Genomic DNA, 13,674 nt, shown 5'->3' on the forward strand with positions numbered 1-13,674 from the left:
ATACATAATAAATTAAATAATAGATACAATACATTACATACTACATATAATGCATTAAGTTCTAGATTAAACATATTAAATAGTAGATAAAATACATTAAATACCTGATATAGTACATTAAATACCAGATATAAAAATTTAAATACGTAATATAATACATTAATTACTACATAAAATAAATTAAATACTAGAAGAGATACATTAAACACCAGACATAATACATTAAATACTAGACGTAATAAGTTAAATACTGAATAAAATACAAAAATTACTAGATAAAACACATTATGTACTAGATAAAATACATTAAACACCATATATAATACATTTAATATAAGGTAAAATACATTAAATAACTAATATAATACATTGAACATCCCACATAATACAAATATACTATATAAAGTTCGTTAAATAATGGATATAATACATTAAATACTATATAAAGTACACTATATACTAGATATAATATATTAAATACCTCATTATAATCCATTAACAACCTGATACAATATAGAAAATACTAGATGAAATACATTAAACACTAGATCAAAAATTTTTTTCCAGATATAAAGCATTATATACCCAATAAAATACATTAAATACAAAATAACATACTACAAATTCTAGATGAAATACAATAAATACCAGAAGAAATACAATAAATACTAGATGAAATAAATAAATACTAGATCAAATACATTTCTTACTAGATATGAAACATTAAATACTAGATAAAAGACATTAAATACTCGAAAAAACATTAAATTCTAGATATAATACATTAAATATTAGATAAAATACTTTAACTAGTAGATCAAATACATTAATACTAGATATAATACAATACATACTATATGAAAAACATTAAATACTAGATACATACATTGAATATTAGGTAAAATAACTGATTTAATACATTAAACATTTGATATAATAAATTAAATAAAATACAAATTCTGTTAAATAATATATTTAATACAAAAAAACTTTATAGATATATTAAATACTAGATAAAAGACACGTTTGCTAATAGATGTAATACATTAACTACCAGGTAAAATGCATTACATAGTACATAAAATACATTAGACACCTGATAAAATATATTAAATACTACGTAAAATACATTAAATACCTAATGTGATACATTAATTACAAGACAAAATATATTAACTACGTTATATAATACATTAATTACCAAATAAAATATATTAACTACGTTATATAATACATTAATTACCAGACAAAATATATTAACTACCAGATATAATACATTAATTACCAGATAAAATACATTAAATACCTGATATAATACATTAATTACCAGATAAAATATATTAACTACGTTATATAATACATTAATTACCAGATAAAATATATTAATTACAAAACGTAATACATTAATTACCAGATAAAATATATTAACTACTAGATATAATACATTAATTACCAGATAAAATATATTAACTACGTTATATAATACATTAATTACCAGATAAAATACATTAAATACCTGATATAATACATTAATTACCAGATAAAATATATTAACTACGTTATATAATACATTAATTACCAGATAAAATATATTAACTACTAGATATAATACATCAATTACCAGATAAAATATATTAACTACGTTACATAACACATTAAATTCCTGATTGCGCACTAATACTCAGATAATGTATAATTGTCACGTGACTACTTTATATGAGCTGTTATATGAGATTTGTGCATTAAGCCCAGGACTGTATGATAGTGATTAATTACTCTAAGCGATAGCTATCTGTCACAGTGGTATAATTTATAATTTATTTAAATTACATGTCAACATTTTATATTGATAACAAAAGAAACAAAAAAAGAAGCAAATGTTATCTGTTTGGTAGACTGGAAGTTTTCGGAAATTAAGATATTTTGTTTCCTGTTAATGTTTTCAAATTAATTATGAATAAATAAAGATTTTTCAAGCAAAAGGGTAGCAATCGAAAACGAACAAAAATCGAGTACTTCACTTGCTGGACGCCTGCCAAAAGAACATAGCAAAACCACGTTATACAAAATAAATATCTCCCCTTGTTGTTTAGATTTTCCGTGCGATTCACCATTTGGACGAATTTAATAGAGTTGTTTCTTCTGTATCACTGAGTTTTAATCTTAACCTAACGAGCCACAATCTGATTGAAAGCTTACATCTCGTGAAAGACGCCTGGTTAGCTCGGTCCTAGTTTTTCCTTACGGTTTCACCTCCACCTGCTGACGCTTAGAGCCACTAGGCCTAATCATAATGGATGGCCGTGTAAAGGCTGCATTCTGCGCATTAAATCTGTCAACATGCGACATTCTCTATAAAGTTAACTGACTTCAGATTAATCATTGAAATACTTACTCTTTTTTAACAGAAAAGAAGGAAATGTACCAAATAGCTGAATGTTAAAACTAATTAATTTTGAACTACTCCCTATCACGCCTTGTTAGATTATCTTCGTTTAAGAGATGAAGGTGGGGTTCTCCTTTAACTGAGAACTGTATACCAAGTAGCCAATGAATCGAAAGCACGCGGGCTAATCTCGAGAAACACGTGTCACTCCACACAAATGGATAAGAGATTACCTTGAATAATGCTCACTTCTCCTGTGACTAGAACTCATTTTAACACTTTCTTTATTGTTTTATAAACCAATGTTGACTGGTGATTAAGAAGTCATGTTAACTCTTTCAACGAGAGCCAAACATAAAAGAAACACGTGAAAAGATGAAACAGCACACAATCAAATTTAAAGTTAGCTCACAAAGAAAATCCCAGAGGTTAGTATGTTCTAAACAATAAAAAAAAAAAAAATCCCAGAGGTTAGTATGTTCTAAACCGTTAAAGAAAATCCCAGAGGATAGTATATTCCTAACCGTACAAAGAAAATCCCACAGGTTAGTATGTTCTAAACCGTACAAAGAAAACATTAGAAGCAAATACGTTATAAATCGTAAAAGAAAATTCCAGAGGTCAGTAGATCTTAAACCGTGAAAAAAACACAACACAGAGTATAGTAAGTTATAAACATTGAAAAGAACTTTAAAGAGGTTCATACTTTCCACCCAGTATAAACTAAAGTCCAGTGGCTAAATGTGACGATAACTGTACTAAGAGTATCAGCCATGAAGACGTTAAGACAAGTATATATAAACAAACTATTATTATTAGGTGAAGACATCAGATGAGACAAGTATATATAAACAAACTATTATTATTAGGTGAAGACATCAGATGAGACAAGTATATATAAACAAACTATTATTATTAGGCGAAGACATCAGATGAGACAAGTATATATAAACAAACTATTATTATTAGGTGAAGACATCAGATAAGACAAGTATATATAAACAAACTATTATTATTAGGTGAAGATATCAGTTGAGAAAAGTATATATAAACAAACTATTATTATCAGGTGAAGACATCAGATGAGACAAGTATATATAAACAAACTATTATTATTAGGTGAAGACATCAGATGAGACAATTATATATAAACAAACCATTATTATTAGGTGAAGACATCAGATGAGACAAGTATATATAAACAAACTATTATTATTAGGTGAAGACATCAGATGAGACAAGTATATATAAACAAACCATTATTATTAGGTGAAGACATCAGATGAGACAAGTATATATAAACAAACTATTATTATTAGGTTAAGACATCAGATGAGACAAGTATATATAAACAAACTATTATTATCAGGTGAAGACATCAGATGAGACAATTATATATAAACAAACTATTATTATTAGGTGAAGACATCAGATGAGACAAGTATATATAAACAAACTATTATTATTAGGTGAAGACATCAGATGAGACAAGTATATATAAACAAACTATTATTATCAGGTGAATACATCAGATGAGACAAGTATATATAAACAAACTATTATTATTAGGTGAAGACATCAGATGAGACAAGTATATATAAACAAACTATTATTATTAGGTGAAGACATCAGATGAGACAAGTATATATAAACAAACTATTATTATCAGGTGAATACATCAGATGAGACAAGTATATATAAACAAACTATTATTATTAGGTTAAGACATCAGATGAGAGAAGTATATATAAACAAACTATTATTATCAGGTGAAGACATCAAATGAGACAATTATATATAAACAAACTATTGTTATTAGGTGAAGACATCAGATGAGACAAGTATATATAAACAAACTATTATTATCAGGTGAATACATCAGATGAGACAAGTATATATAAACAAACCAATATTATTAGGTGAAGACATCAGATGAGACAAGTATATATAAACAAACTATTATTATTAGGTAAAGATATCAGATGAGACAAGTATATATAAACAAACTAATATTATTAGGTGAAGACATCAGATGAGACAAGTATATATAAACAAACTATTATTATTAGGTTAAGACATCAGATGAGACAAGTATATATAAACAAACTATTATTATTAGGTGAAGATATCAGTTGAGACAAGTATATATAAACAAACTATTATTATCAGGTGAAGACATCAGATGAGACAAGTATATATAAACAAACTATTATTATTAGGTGAAGACATCAGATGAGACAAGTATATATAAACAAACCATTATTATTAGGTGAAGACATCAGATGAGACAAGTATATATAAACAAACCAATATTATTAGGTGAAGACATCAGATGAGACAAGTATATATAAACAAACTATTATTATTAGGTGAAGATATCAGTTGAGACAAGTATATATAAACAAACTATTATTATCAGGTGAAGATATCAGTTGAGACAAGTATATATAAACAAACTATTATTATCAGGTGAAGACATCAGATGAGACAAGTATATATAAACAAACTATTATTATTAGGTGAAGACATCAGATGATACAAGTATATATAAACAAACTATTATTATTAGGTGAAGACATCAGATGAGACAAGTATATATAAACAAACTATTATTATCAGGTGAATACATCAGATGAGACAAGTATATATAAACAAACTATTATTATTAGGTGAAGACATCAGATGAGACAAGTATATATAAACAAACTATTATTATTAGGTGAAGACATCAGATGAGACAAGTATATATAAACAAACTATTATTATCAGGTGAATACATCAGATGAGACAAGTACATATATACAAACTATTATTATTAGGTTAAGACATCAGATGAGACAAGTATATATAAACAAACTATTATTATCAGGTGAAGACATCAGATGAGACAATTATATATAAACAAACTATTGTTATTAGGTGAAGACATCAGATGGGACAAGTATATATAAACAAACTATTATTATCAGGTGAATACATCAGATGAGACAAGTATATATAAACAAACCAATATTATTAGGTGAAGACATCAGATGAGACAAGTATATATAAACAAACTATTATTATTAGGTAAAGATATCAGATGAGACAAGTATATATAAACAAACTAATATTATTAGGTGAAGACATCAGATGAGACAAGTATATATAAACAAACTATTATTATTAGGTTAAGACATCAGATGAGACGAGTATATATAAACAAACTATTATTATTAGGTGAAGATATCAGTTGAGACAAGTATATATAAACAAACTATTATTATCAGGTGAAGACATCAGATGAGACAAGTATATATAAACAAACCATTATTATTAGGTGAAGACATCAGATGAGACAAGTATATATAAACAAACCAATATTATTAGGTGAAGACATCAGATGAGACAAGTATATATAAACAAACTATTATTATTAGGTGAAGATATCAGTTGAGACAAGTATATATAAACAAACTATTATTATCAGGTGAAGACATCAGATGAGACAAGTATATATAAACAAACCAATATTATTAGGTGAAGACATCAGATGAGACAAGTATATATAAACAAACTATTATTATTAGGTTAAGACATCAGATGAGACAAGTATATATAAACAAACTATTATTATTAGGTGAAGATATCAGTTGAGACAAGTATATATAAACAAACTATTATTATCAGGTGAAGACATCAGATGAGACAAGTATATATAAACAAACTATTATTATTAGGTGAAGACATCAGATGATACAAGTATATATAAACAAACCATTATTATTAGGTGAAGACATCAGATGAGACAAGTATATATAAAGAAACCATTATTATTAGGTGAAGACATCAGATGAGACAAGTATATATAAACAAACCAATATTATTAGGTGAAGACATCAGATGAGACAAGTATATACAAACAAACTATTATTATTAGGTGAAGATATCAGATGAGACAAGTATATATAAACAAACCATTATTATTAGGTGAAGACATCAGATGAGACAAGTATATATAAACAAACCATTATTATTAGGTGAAGACATCAGATGAGACAAGTATATATAAACAAACTATTATTATTAGGTTAAGACATCAGATGAGACAAGTATATATAAACAAACTATTATTATTAGGTGAAGACATCAGATGAGACAAGTATATATAAACAAACTATTATTATTAGGTGAAGACATCAGATGAGACAAGTATATATAAACAAACTATTATTATCAGGTGAATACATCAGATGAGACAAGTATATATAAACAAACTATTATTATCAGGTGAGAAACAAACAATTATTTAAAACCAAGATTTCATTATCAGTAAAAACTTGGAACGGAGCAGGGCCGTAGATCCTGGGGGGATGGGGTATACATCCTTCATTTTAGGTGGGGGGTATGGTGCATACAATCATCCCCCCTACAGTTTAGTCTGTTGAATTGTTTTATTGCATCACAGGCCTACAAATTATGTCTTTGTTCTTGTGATTTTCGTGTTCTTACCAATCGAATTACATAATTAGGCCTAGATGTAGGCTTTTTCAGTAGCCGAAAGGTACATCTTTAATATAGGCGTGCTTCTAAGCTTTTCGACCTAAAACAGGGGTCACCAAACTACGGCCCTCGAGATCATTTTGTCTGGGTCGCCAGCAGCTAGCCACTTGGAAATAAAAAGTGACATTTCATCAAATGTCCGACTGTCATAACAAAATAAATCACACCGATGGTTGCTTTAAGCTGGCAAACTTAAGACGCTGTGATAAAAAGAAACAAGGCTGTCACGCGCATTTTTAATCAATAGGAAAATTCTTCTTTCGTCCTTGCTGCCCGTTTATTCATATCAAGGCACATATCTATGAAAGCATTAGGATTTCGAAAACAAGTACATATTTAACCCTCGTCCTATCGACTTGTCTTGTAAATTCAGCGGCCTAAGATTACCGCTTCAGCAAGCTAATTTCTCTTAGTAGTCGGGTTATGCGCTTTTCGTAACTAGTTCTTAGGTAAGTGTCGTGGCAAATGTACGTTTCAATATATTTTGTTTGTGCGTTCTTGGACCAGTACAATACTTTTCTCACAGCGTTCTGTGATTTTCATTTACAGATCCTGTTTTTTTCACCCACCGTTATGGCTGCTTTTAAAAATAAGAAAAGTGGACTCTGAGTGTCGTGAAGAATGGGGAGAAAAGTACTTCTTTGTGGAAACCAGAAAGCTACTTGTGTGATATGCACCGAAAGTGTTGCCGTTTTGAAAGAGTACAATCTTATGAAACAAAACATCTATCACATATTTGAAAGTTTCAGGAAAGTTCCGTTCTGAGAAATTTGAATCCATGATACGTGTTTTTGAATCTCAAAAGAATCTCTTCACGAGAAAGTTTGCTGAAAATGAATCTGTCACTCGTACAAGTTACAAAATAGTGCATAGGATGGCAGAGCGAGGAAAACCTTTTACTGACGGCAACTTCATCAAAGAGTGTATGATGGAAGCAGCAAATGAACTGTGTCCTGAAAAAGCCAATTTCTTTGAAAGTATCAGTTTTTAAGCAACTTCAGTTGTACGGAGAGCAAAAGAACTTGGAGAGAACATCGCATTACAGATACGCCATAAAGCTAGAAACTTCCTACGGTATTCTCTGACACTGGATGAGTCTACTGATCTCTCGAGTACGTCAAACTTCTCGTGCTCATTCGTGGAGTTAATTTGGACTTTCAGATTACGGAAGAGTTTGCATCAGTTTGCAGAATGCACGGAAGAACAACTGGAGAAGACATTTTCATGGAAGTGCATAAAACTTTGCAAGACTATAACCTTCAGTGGAATCAGCTTAGAGGTGTAACAGTTGATGGAGGAAAAAAACATGGCTGGAGTAAAGAAGGGTTTGATGGGGCTGATCAGGAAACAGTTGGAAGATTTTCAACTCCCAAGCGCTCTGTTCATACACTGCATCATACATCAGCAAGCACTCTGTGGAAAAGACTTAGATATTTCTTGTGTATTGAAACCAGTCATTTCTACAGTGAACTTCATTCGGGGTCATGCACTTATTCATCGCCAGTTCAAGGCGTTTCTTGAAGAAATTGATTCGGATTTCTGTGACTTGCCTTATCACACGGCGGTGAGGTGGCTCAAATGCGGTAAAGTCTTGTCTCGTTTTTATAAGCTGAGAAGAGAAATAGATATATTTCTTATCGAGAAATATAGAGCCGATCCACTTCTGTCGGATCCAACGTAGTTGGCAAAGTTGTCATTTTTGGTTGACATCACATCCCACATGAATGAATTGAACTTGAAACTTCAGGGGAAGAATAACCTTGTCTGTGATCTCTATAGAATCATTAAAGGATTTCGTTATTTGAAGCACATTTGGAAGGAAACCTCTCTCATTTTCAGTGTTTCAATGAGTTTCATGCTGGAATCACAAAAGATGTCAACCTGGAGTTTCAGAAAAAGATTATTGGTGATTACAGAATCGAAAGTGACATTCTCCTTTTTCAGAATCATTTTGATTGTGTCATTGATGACGTACCAGTGGAACTTCAGCTGGAGGTCATCGATTTGCAAGGAAATGACTTGTTGAAAGTAAAACACAGAGAGGGGCAGCTTATTGAATTTTACAGCTGCATACCTGAAGATGATTTTCCAAAGCTGAAGCTGTTCGCATCTGGTATAGCATCAATGTTCGGAACAACTTATGTCTGTGAACAAGCATTTTCAAAAATGAAATATGTGAAGTCGGTACAGCGATCAAGGTTGACTGATGAACATTTGAAAGCAATTCTAATGATTGGATGCAGCAATTCAAAACTGAACATTGAAGATATTTTGAAAGTCAAAGGCCAATTTCATAAATCTCACTAACTTTTTTGCGGCTTAGTAAAATTCAGATATGTTCTCACCATGTGCGATGTGACAATTGTTTTTGGTAATGTCACCTTCTTTGATAACCTTTTGGTAAATAAAAATGTTGGTTGTATTTCAGTTTGTTTTTTATTATATTATTGTATAATTAGAACACAAATGGGGCGATTTCCACAGCCTGAAGCCTCTACTCGGATTGTATTGCTAGTTATTGTTTAGGTGTTTTTATTTAATAGACATGGTTATAGATATTATATCACAACGTGTTTGATGAGCTTTAACACGAATATAATATATTTGTGATTGTTTAAGTATTTTTTGATAAACTTACAATTACTTGTGTTGTAACTAGCACACATTATTGTCCCAGCGATGCCCAGGCGGTCAGTCGGCTCGGTAGTCACTGTGAGGTTCGCGCGTTCGACTTAAATACATTGTACAGTTCAGTCCTACTTTCATTCTGTTCTATCTTTATTCGTTGTACGTTAGAGTTTTTCAATAAAGACTGTATTTTAGCCTGTTGAGTCATCTGGGAAACAAATTCCAATTATGACAAGCAACGTCTGAAACTTTCCAATATTAGACAGTTCTGCAAGCCACTTACTAGTACTACAAGTGACAATGCAAATAATCCAACAACCTCAAGCAAAGGAATAGAAACTTCCCATACAGAGGAAATACCATGTTCATCAGAGGATGAGTCTGAAAATGCTTGTGCAACTACTGCACATCATGAACTACCAGATAGTTGTGAAAGAAGTTTGTGCAGTAATGAAAAACCTGGCACTCCACAGATACAGTGTGGAAAGCCATATCATCCAGACGTACAACTAATAACAGGACAGAAAGCAAAATCTCAAAATATCAACTTCCAGGACAAGTGGTTTGATGAATTCCCGTGGCTACACTTTGACAGTCAGACTCAAAAAGTCATATGCTTTCATTGTGCCAAGGCAAAAAATAGAGGTCTTTTTACAGGGAAATTGGAGAGGCCAGTGGAGTATACCATCATATCCACCGGTTTTTGCAACTGGAAAAAGGCAAAACAGAAATTCAACGAACACCAATCCTCCTCTTTTGCTGGACAGATTTGACAAAGGAAAGACATTTTTAGGATTGTTGATGGCTCAGGATCCATTAGCTGCATTAGAGGAACTAAACCGTGCATTCCAAGCAAAATCAGTGACAGTATCTGGCATGATTGAAGCATCTGCAATGACAGTTGAGAAGTTATGGGTATTGCGAAGAGAAGAAAATTACAACAAGATATTTGATGAAGCTGAGAAAAAGGTAACTTCCCTAGATCTGGTGCCTATTGAACTACCACGCATTTGCAAACCCCCCAGAAGGATCACAGGTGATGGCTCAGCACACCATTTGCAACAGCTATAAATTACTACAAAGTCAATATTTTGACTTTGTGGACACAGTCATAGAACATCTGACCACTAGATTCAATGCAGACAACAATGACTTGAGGCAATATCTGGCACTTGAGAACATGATCACATCGGGCAAGACTGACAACTCGGTTATAAACTTCTCTCCAGAAATCTCTACACAACGGCTCGAGTTTCAGTTGCCCTTGTTCAAAGGAACAACAAAAGCAGTATCTCTGAAAGGTGCGAAGGATGCTTACTGTAAAATGCATGAAACAATCCAGCAGATGTTTAGTGAAGTGTTTCTTCTCATGAAAATTTTGCTTGTATGTCCAGTAACCAGCTGCGCATGTGAACGTGGCTTTTCTGCATTAAGACGTGGTTAAGGTCAACTATGTCTCAGTGCCGCCTCAACCATGTGGCAGTTTGTCACACTCACAAAGATGAGGTCGACAAGATAAATATAGAAGAGCTTATGAAAGAATTCATAAACAGATCATCACAAAGGAGGTCTACGTTTGGGAACATTTAGACTAGAGGACTAAATGAATCTTACTTCAATGAAAAGTATGAATAATTATGTGCTACATTGTATTGATGTGTAATTTTCAAGAGTTCGCAAAGACATTTTAATTATTTTTATCAAACAACATGAACAGTTTTTCAGTAGATATAAACTTAACAAGGGTAATTACTAATTTTATTAATATTTGAAAACGTAATTCATGCAATGAAAGTTATTAGTAACCTTGTAAAGTATAATGGTCATACTATGCAGTGTGCAGGAACAAATTCATGTGGCAGTTAATTTATGACACATTTGTCTTTATTCTATTAACATTTTGAAAACTGTTCACAACACCTCACTTATACAAACCTACATGGAAACCTTGAAGTATCGTGGCAACAAGATTACTCTGTGACTGCATGTTTACAGCTTTCAGGTTTACGTAATCAGAGATTACCAATTTGTAAATTGAACAGTGCACATAAGTGGTTACAAAAATCATCCCCTCATCGGGTGTAAAAAATCTACGCCCCTGAAACAGATATATAAAATATTTGTAATATGAGTTTTAAAATATAAAATTTTCAAGTCGAGAGTTTCTACCAAAAGAAATTTCACAATACTTTCTTCAGGGAATTAGTTTGTATCTTCTGTATAAGACAACCACCAATACTGTCTTCAGTGAATTAGTTTATTTCTTCTATATAAGCCAACCAACAATACTGTCTTAAGATAACTAGTTTGTATTTTCTAGACAAGACTACCACGAATACTCTCTTCAGTCAATTAGACTGTGTTTACCAGATAAGAAAACCAACAATACTATCTTCAGTCAATTAGTTTGAACTTTCAAGATAAGAAAAAACAAAACAAAACTGTCTTATGTGAATTAGTTTGTATCTTTTATACAAGACAGTAAAACAATATTGTCTTCAGTGGGTTAGTTTGTATCTTCCATATAAGGCAAACAACAATACTGTCTTCAGTGGGTTAGTTTGTATCTTCTATATAAGGCAAACAACAATACTGTCTTCAGTGGGTTAGTTTGTGTCTTATAGACAAGACTACAAAGAAAACAGCCTTCAATGAAATAGTTTCTATCTTCTAGATAAGACTACCACGGTTACTGTCTTCAGTGAATTAGTGTTATCTTTGTGAAATGTCTAGCAACAGTACTGCCTTCATTTAATTAGTCTGAATTTTCTGAATGGGAAAACCAACAATACTCTCTTCAATGAATTAGAATGTATCTTATAGGTAAGACAACCAAAAATACTGTCTTCAGTGATTCAGTTTCTATATTATGGATAATACTACGTAAAATACTGTATTCACTGCTTTTAGTGAATTATTTTGTATCATCTATATAATGTAATCTAGAATAGTTTTATCAGGGATTTAGCCTGGATAAAACAACCAACAAAACTTTCTTCAGTGCATTAGTTTGTAACTTCTATACAACACAACCTAAAATTATGCATTTAGTGAATTAGTCTGTATCTTCTACATGTGATAACCAACTATACTGTCTTCAGTGAATTAGTTTGTATTCCCCATATAAGAGAACCAACAATACTGTTTTTAGTGAATTAGTTTGTATATTCTATGAGTGTACAGCACAGTTGGATATTGTATAGGATTTTGGTGCACCTTGTACAACACAGTTAGAGATTCTACATGAGTTTGGTGCACCTTGTACAACACAGTTAGAGATTCTACATGAGTTTGGTGCACCTTGTACAACACAGTTAGAGATTCTACATGAGTTTGGTGCACCTTGTACAACACAGAGATTCTATATGAGTGTGGTGCATCGTGTACAACACAGTTAGAGATTCTACATGAGTGTGGTACACTTTGCACAACACAGAGATTCTATATGAGTGTGGTACACCTTGTACAACACAGAGATTCTACATGTGTGTGGTACACCTTGTACAACACAGAGATTCTATATGAGTGTGGTGCACCTTGTACAACACAGTTAGAGATTCTACATGAGTGTGGTACACCTTGTGCAACACAGAGATTCTACATGAGTTTGGTACACCTTGTACAACACAGATTCTACATGAGTGTAGTACACCTTGTACAACACAGAGATTCTATATGAGTGTGGTGCACCTTGTACAACACAGTTAGAGATTCTACATGAGTTTGGTACACCTTGTACAACACAGATTCTACATGAGTGTTGTATACCTTGTACAACACAGAGATTCTATATGAGTGTGGTACACCTTGTACAACACAGAGATTCTATATGAGTGTGGCACACCTTGTACAACACAGAGATTCTACATGAGTGTGGTACACCTTGTACAACACAGAGATTCTATATGAGTGTGGTGCACCTTGTACAACACAGTTAGAGATTCTATATGAGTGTGGTATACCTTGTACAACACAAATAATGATGTTACAGGACTGGATGATGGCGACCCATGTTCACAGTTATATCGCATCTGTTTCTAACAGGTTTATTATGCTGTTTAATGAATATGTATTAAAGAACAAACCTAAAATGTAGATATGAACACCATTGTTGTATA

This window comes from Tachypleus tridentatus, chromosome 13 (assembly GCF_004210375.1).
Source record: "Tachypleus tridentatus isolate NWPU-2018 chromosome 13, ASM421037v1, whole genome shotgun sequence".
Classification (NCBI taxonomy): Eukaryota; Metazoa; Arthropoda; class Merostomata; order Xiphosura; family Limulidae; genus Tachypleus; species Tachypleus tridentatus.